This window comes from Gobio gobio, assembly GCF_949357685.1.
Source record: "Gobio gobio genome assembly, chromosome: 3".
NCBI classification, from domain to species: Eukaryota; Metazoa; Chordata; class Actinopteri; order Cypriniformes; family Gobionidae; genus Gobio; species Gobio gobio.
Genome location: NC_137099.1, coordinates 63,051,854 through 63,058,376, shown reverse-complemented (window position 1 = coordinate 63,058,376; position 6,523 = coordinate 63,051,854).

The following is a 6,523-nucleotide window of genomic DNA, read 5'->3' as shown; positions in this document are numbered from 1 at the left end:
TTTGTAAACTTTGTTCAATGCATGCGAGTGCTGCCATATTTTCGAATATGACCAGTCGTTTTCACCGTCGTCACCCGGGTTTAGTGCCAGAAGACACGAATGAGAAGCCGCGCGCGCTGTGAGAAAATGTATCTCTGTGTGCTCATCATCTCACAGCGCGCAAATATTGAGTTCTCTTTCAAGTCTTGCTCTTGAACGGACAAACTCACACAAAACGTATGTCAACATGTCCAACTTGATGAGTATCCTAGCAGACATAGTCTGTATATGCCTTAAGTGAACTTTATACAGTCGATAAAGACGACGCATATCCGATCATTAGGTCTTAAAGAGGCAGTAGCCTTTACTGCTGTCTGTTTCATGTCAAACAACAAAAGACAAGGACATCATTCACTGCACTTGATTGAATAGCTTTTGTAAGTTTAATAGGATTAATCTTTAATTTATGCACTCAAATATGCAGTTATTTTACATTTGATACATTTCTGTACCTGAAAACGAATGTTAGACGTACCTGAAAAGCATATCTAGCCGAACCAAATTGTTTATCTTATTTATTTGTGGTTATCATTTTTACGTGAATACTTTTATACTTTGATTTGAATATATGTTATATTATTTATTTTAATAGTTCAAAAAGTACAACAAATGTTACAATTTCAATTGAATTGTTGAAAGGTGTATTTTTAATAAATACAACACATTCCCAAAGTCATGTGAAATAATCGTGTTACATAATCGTGATTTCAATATTGACCAAAATAATCGTGATTATGATTTTTTCCATAATCGAGCAGCCCTAACTTATGTCTAAAGAAATGTTGAAATGTCAGGTTTTAAATAATTTAAATCAAATCGAAAACAAACATTCTTTGTTTATGTAATCTGTTTGAAAAGAGAGATGTCAGTCATTTGTGATCATCTCATTATCCACTAATGTGGCCATGCCCACGGAGCACACATTCTTTTGAAAGTCAAATACTGACGCGATCAATGCGAGTATATAAGTGCATGTACTTTACATCATTTTGAGATACGGTGAGGAATAAGCTGTTTAATTTCAAATAGCAATAGATCCAGCCGAGGACTGTGAGGCAAGTTTATTCTGTTAGTGTCTGTGAATATTAAACCGCAAAAAGGCTATTTAACTATGAATCCTGCTGCTACATCAAATGTCATAAGAATGTTTAGACAAGATTTATTTGGCCTGTTTTGGACAAATTATGAAGTGTTTACTGTAAAATAGCCTAGTGTCACATCAATAACGCTTTTGTTCGCAAAAAAAAAAAAAATCAGTTTTACATCACCAAAATAAAATGTATTTTAAAGTATATTAAAATAGAAAATCATTATTTTAAATTGTAATAATATTTCAAAATATTCGTTTTTTCTGTATTTTTGGTCAAATAAATGCTTGCTTGATTAGCATGAGAAAACGTCTCCGGTTACGTATGTAACCTAGGTTCCCTGAGAACAGGGAACGAGACGCTGCGTCAGCTTGACGCTACGGGGGAACGCCCTCGGCGTGACAGGTGTCTGAGCTACAATCGAATCACATCAGTCCTACTGACCGTCATCCAGATGCGACCAGGAAGTATAAAAGGGCGCCTCTGCCAACATGACACCGCCCTTCGTCTTCAGGGACTGTTTGGCAGGCAAACCCTGAGGCATGGCAAAGCAACGCAGCGTCTCTTTCACTGTTCTCAGGGAACCTAGGTTACATACGTAACCGGAGACGTTCCCTTTCGAAAGGGAACTCGCGCTGCGTCAGCTTGACGCTACGGGGAACGAAATACCAACGCCGCCATGCCGAGGGGAGTGCATGCCCACTGGCAGTGACAACGGTCAGAACAAGCTAATTCAACTGAAATGTCTGAACCACCCCCCCTCTGGTCACAGAGGCTGTCAGTGACAGCATTCCCTTCGGTCATAGCCCAAGCTATAAGCCTGAGTAGGAAGCTTCGAACACTTAGAGAAGTTCTACCCAGGCCGCTCAAAGGCCTGGATCCAACCCATTCGAAAGAAGGGGGCTCCTTTAAGGGAATGTGGCTAGGGGGCCCTAGGGCGCCCCAGCCAGCCACTACCGCCACCAAGGAGGCCTAGCTTGGTGCCCCTTTTTTCTAACGGGCGCTTCAGCCGGGCCATCCCTGTCTGTTCGATAACAGAGCCTCTGGGTACTCGCCTCTTGGAGAGGCATCCAGTCCAAGGGACTGCAGAATGGCAATATCCTCCTCAGACCGGATCTCAGAGACGGGAATCCTGGAGTGCAGTACTCAGCATAGCACCTTCTACCCTTGCCAGCGAGGGGAGTTAATCTGCTCGATCCTAGGATCTACTGAGCTATTATCAGATAGAAACACTCAGGAGGCCAGACTGGCCTAAGAACTGATCTATTTGGGAGGCCACCCTAGGGGCCTACGACCACCCGATCAGGCCCAGGCAGCTTCGGCTCACATACGACCCTCCGAAAGGAGGGGAGCTTAAAGGGGGCTGCCCGGTAGGTAAACCAGGTTGCAGGCTGAAATCCCCTCCATGGGAACCAGGTAGCAGAAGCGACACTAGTCGCGCCAGGGTAAGACCTTACCAGATGCTGCCGGCTAAGGGCCAGGTCACTGATAGCAAGTCACCACTGGCTGTCAGCGTTACGCCAGTTAGCAGTCCTCGTACTGAGAACCAAAGACCCGTTAGGGAGGCCTAATGAGGCCCATTGTATAATAGGAATATATGCCAGAGAAGCCTGAGAAATCAGGCTCAGGAACTCGCTTAGAGGGAGGCCTGGTGATGCCTACTACCTGATCGAAGTTGAAGCAGACTGTCAAAGTAGCTGAAAAACGGAAACTCGTTTTCTCAGGGAGGCCTAATGGAGGCCTACTACCTGATAGTCAAGCTACAACAGTTAACCGAGCATCCTGACTCAGGAAGTAGCCCTCAGGGAGGCCTTGTGAGGCCTACTACCTGATAGCAAGCTTTGCTAACTGCCTGAGCGTCTGACTCAGGAACTCATCCTCAGGGAGGCATTGTGAGGCCTACTACCTGATAGCAAGCCCTTAGGGCCTGTTTAGCGAGCCTTAGGGGAGGTTTAGTGCTTAGACCTACCGTCTGGTAGCAAACTAAGCCAGCTGCCCGAGCACCTCTGACTCGGGAAACTCACCCTTGGGGAGGCCTGTTGAGGCCTACCACCCGATACCAGGCTTTTTAGGGAGGCCTGTAGAGCTAGTTACCCGAGCATCCTCACTCAGGAACTCGCCCTCAAGGGAGGCCTAGTGAGGCCTACTACCTTATGCTAAGACTTGGATTGGCCTAGTAAGGCCTATAACTTGATAACGGGCCCTCAGAGAGGCCCAGCCTTACAATCAGTCTACAGGAAGGCCTAGTGCGGCCTACTACCCAGCAGCAGCCTAGCAATTTGTGTGCTAGCTGGCACGACGACTGGCAAACAGGAGCCCTCCTTCAGGGAGGCCCGACGGGGCCTGCTACCTCACGACCAGTCTTCAGGGAGGCCTATTGCGGCCTACTACCTAGCAGCAGCCTAGCAGTTTGTGTGCTAGCTGACACGGCGACTGGCAAACAGGAGCACTCCTTCAGGGAGGCCTGGCGAGGCCTACTACCTTGCGACCAGTCTTCAGGGAGGCCTAGTGCGGCCTACTACCCAGCAGCAGCCTAGCAGTTCCTGTGCTAGCTGACACGGCGACTGACAAACAGGAGCCCTCCTTCAGGGAGGCCTGGTGAGGCCTACTACCTGCCAACGGTTCATCACAACCCACCAAGTGACTGAGCCCAAGCCTGCGCCCTCAAGGGAGGCCTGGTGAGGCCTGCTACCTCATGCCGAGTCTTCAGGGAGGCCTGGTGCAGCCTACCACCCATCAACAGCTTAGCAGCCCATGTTAGCTGACACAGCGACTGGCGAATGGGCGCCTGCCTTCAGGGAGGCCCGATGGGGCCTACCACCTCATAGCAGGCCTGCAGGGACGGCTTCCTGGTGGCAGGAGTGAAAACTGGCTGTTATAACCTTGGGCTGACAGTAGCTTCTCTGCTGGCTGACAAAAATTAACATCCAACTGCTAACTAGGGTTATTAGTTGGGAAATTCTGCTACTTGAAGCCGACGTCGTTGGGGAGCAATATATACCGCAATACACATGGGGCCGAACATTGCAGAGGCCTACCAAGGCTGACTACCTATTTTCCAGGTTGCAGCTAATAAAATTGCCAACCTCCCCAACCGTCGGGACTCACTCACAAGGAGGCCTGTCTCTGAGGCCTACTACCTGACCTGGAGTCTACTGCCAAGACTGCCCCAGCTGGCTACTCACAGCCAGCTGGTCCTACAATCCATCCCAGCCTAGCTGGGTGACCCATCCTGGAGGCCTCCAATTCCTTCTGGAGCCAACTGTACAATGGTGCAGTCTTATCGGCAGCGCCTACAAGCACTTGATAACTTCCTTCCAGAATAGGGTGACAGACGGACATAACCATAGCGCATGAAGATATGTGTCCGGTGTGTTTAGAGTACAGTGTATGCATTTGTCTGTTTCAGTTATACCCATTTTAAAAAGGTTTTTTTTTAGTTAAATGTGTTCTATGTATTACTTTGTATTGGATTAATTTAATATTTTTATTTATACTGAAGCTAAATGTATTTGTACAGATTGTGTTCCAGAAAGTGATATCTGTGTGTATATTGAGATCCTGTTCCCATTTTTTAGCTGGTACCGAGTGTGTATTATCTGCAGAAGTTAATAAATCATATATTTTCCTTATTAGTTTCGATGATTGGCTAGTCGTCCCAATTTTGTCTAGTACTGGTCCCTGTTGTAGTGACCGATTTTAGTAGTAATTGCACTCTTTATTTGTAAATAAAAGTAATAGTGTTTTTTATCTAGATTGTATTTTTTTGATAGCTCTGCAAATTGTATAAATGTATTGTCCTTATATAGATGATGTAAATATATAACGCCCTTCTCCATCCAGTGTTTATTGACAAGTGGGATTTTATTAATGGTGAAGTCCGGATTATTCCAGAATGGTGAAAGATTGTGCGGTGATAGAGATTGACCGGTTATTTTATTAGTTTTCCACCAAGCCATTAGTGTAGTCTGGATTGCGGTGTTTGGAAATAGACTGTGTTTTTTTAATGGTATTATTAAAACGTGGTAAGTCAGATATTGGGATTTCTTGGCATTCTGTTTGTTCTAATTGTATCCATGGGTTGTGATGGTGGTCGTTATTTATCCATTTGGTTAGGTGTTGTAACTGTGCTGAAAGATAGTAGTATTGAAAGTTAGGTTCTGATAATCCTCCTTGTTCTTTAGGTTTTAGTAATGTCCGTAATGCAATTCTAGGTTTCTGATTTTTCCAATAGAAATGGTTTATTATGCTGTATAATGTATTAAACCGTTTTTTAGAGGGTTGTATAGGGATCATTGTAAAAAGATATTTTCGGTAATACAGACATTTTGATTGTGGCTATTCTCCCTATAATTGATAGCGGTAGGTTCATCCATCTCTTTAAGTCATTTTCTGTCGTTTTTAATGCCGGGGTGAAATTGAGATCAAACAGATCTGATATATTTGGGGAGAAGTGTATTCCTAAATATGTAATGTTACCTATCTTAAACTGATTATTTTTAAAGATAATGGTGCTTCCAAAGTCTTTATATAATGGGAGTATTACTGATTTATCCCAATTTATGGAATAGTCGGATATGTTTGAGTAGTTGTTGATAAGTTTAATGATTTCTGACAATGATTTTTCTGGTTTCTGTATGTATAGTATAATGTCGTCTGCATATAATGATATTTTATGTTCAGTATTGTTTGATTTATAACCTTTAATATTTTTATTTTGTCTGATAGCTATTGCCAATGGTTCTATAAATAGTGCAAAAAGTAACGAAGATAGTGGGCATCCCTGCCTGGTGCCTCTCTGCAGTTTAAATGGTGATGATATAATGTCATTGGTGATAACTTAAGCTGTTGGTGTACTATATAACAACTTGATCCAGTGTATGAAATTATTACCAAAGCCATATTTTTCTAATGTAGTGTAGAGAAATTTCCAGTTTACATGGTAGAATGCCTTTTCAGCATCAAGTGAGACAATAGCCGTATGTGTTTTTTGTTTAGCAGAACTATTCATTATATTGAATAGTCGACGTGTGTTGTTAGGAAGAGTGGCGCCCTTTGATAAAGCCTGTTTGATCTGGATGGATAAGAGTTGGCATGATTAATTCTTGGCGATTTGCTAATGTTTTACTAATTATTTTCACATCTGTGTTTATAAGTGATATTGGACGATAACTAGAGCATATAGTTGGATCTTTATTTGGTTTAAGGAAGACTGATATTAGCGCCGTGTTCATATGTTGTGGTATTGTGGATTGGAGTTTAATATCTGTAGTCGCTCTTTGGAATAGTGGTGAGATTACTGGGCAATTTTTTTTTATAAAATTCTGATGGGTAGCCATCCACACCTGGGGCTTTATTGTTTGGGAGTGTAAATAGTGCTTTCTTGAATTCATCTA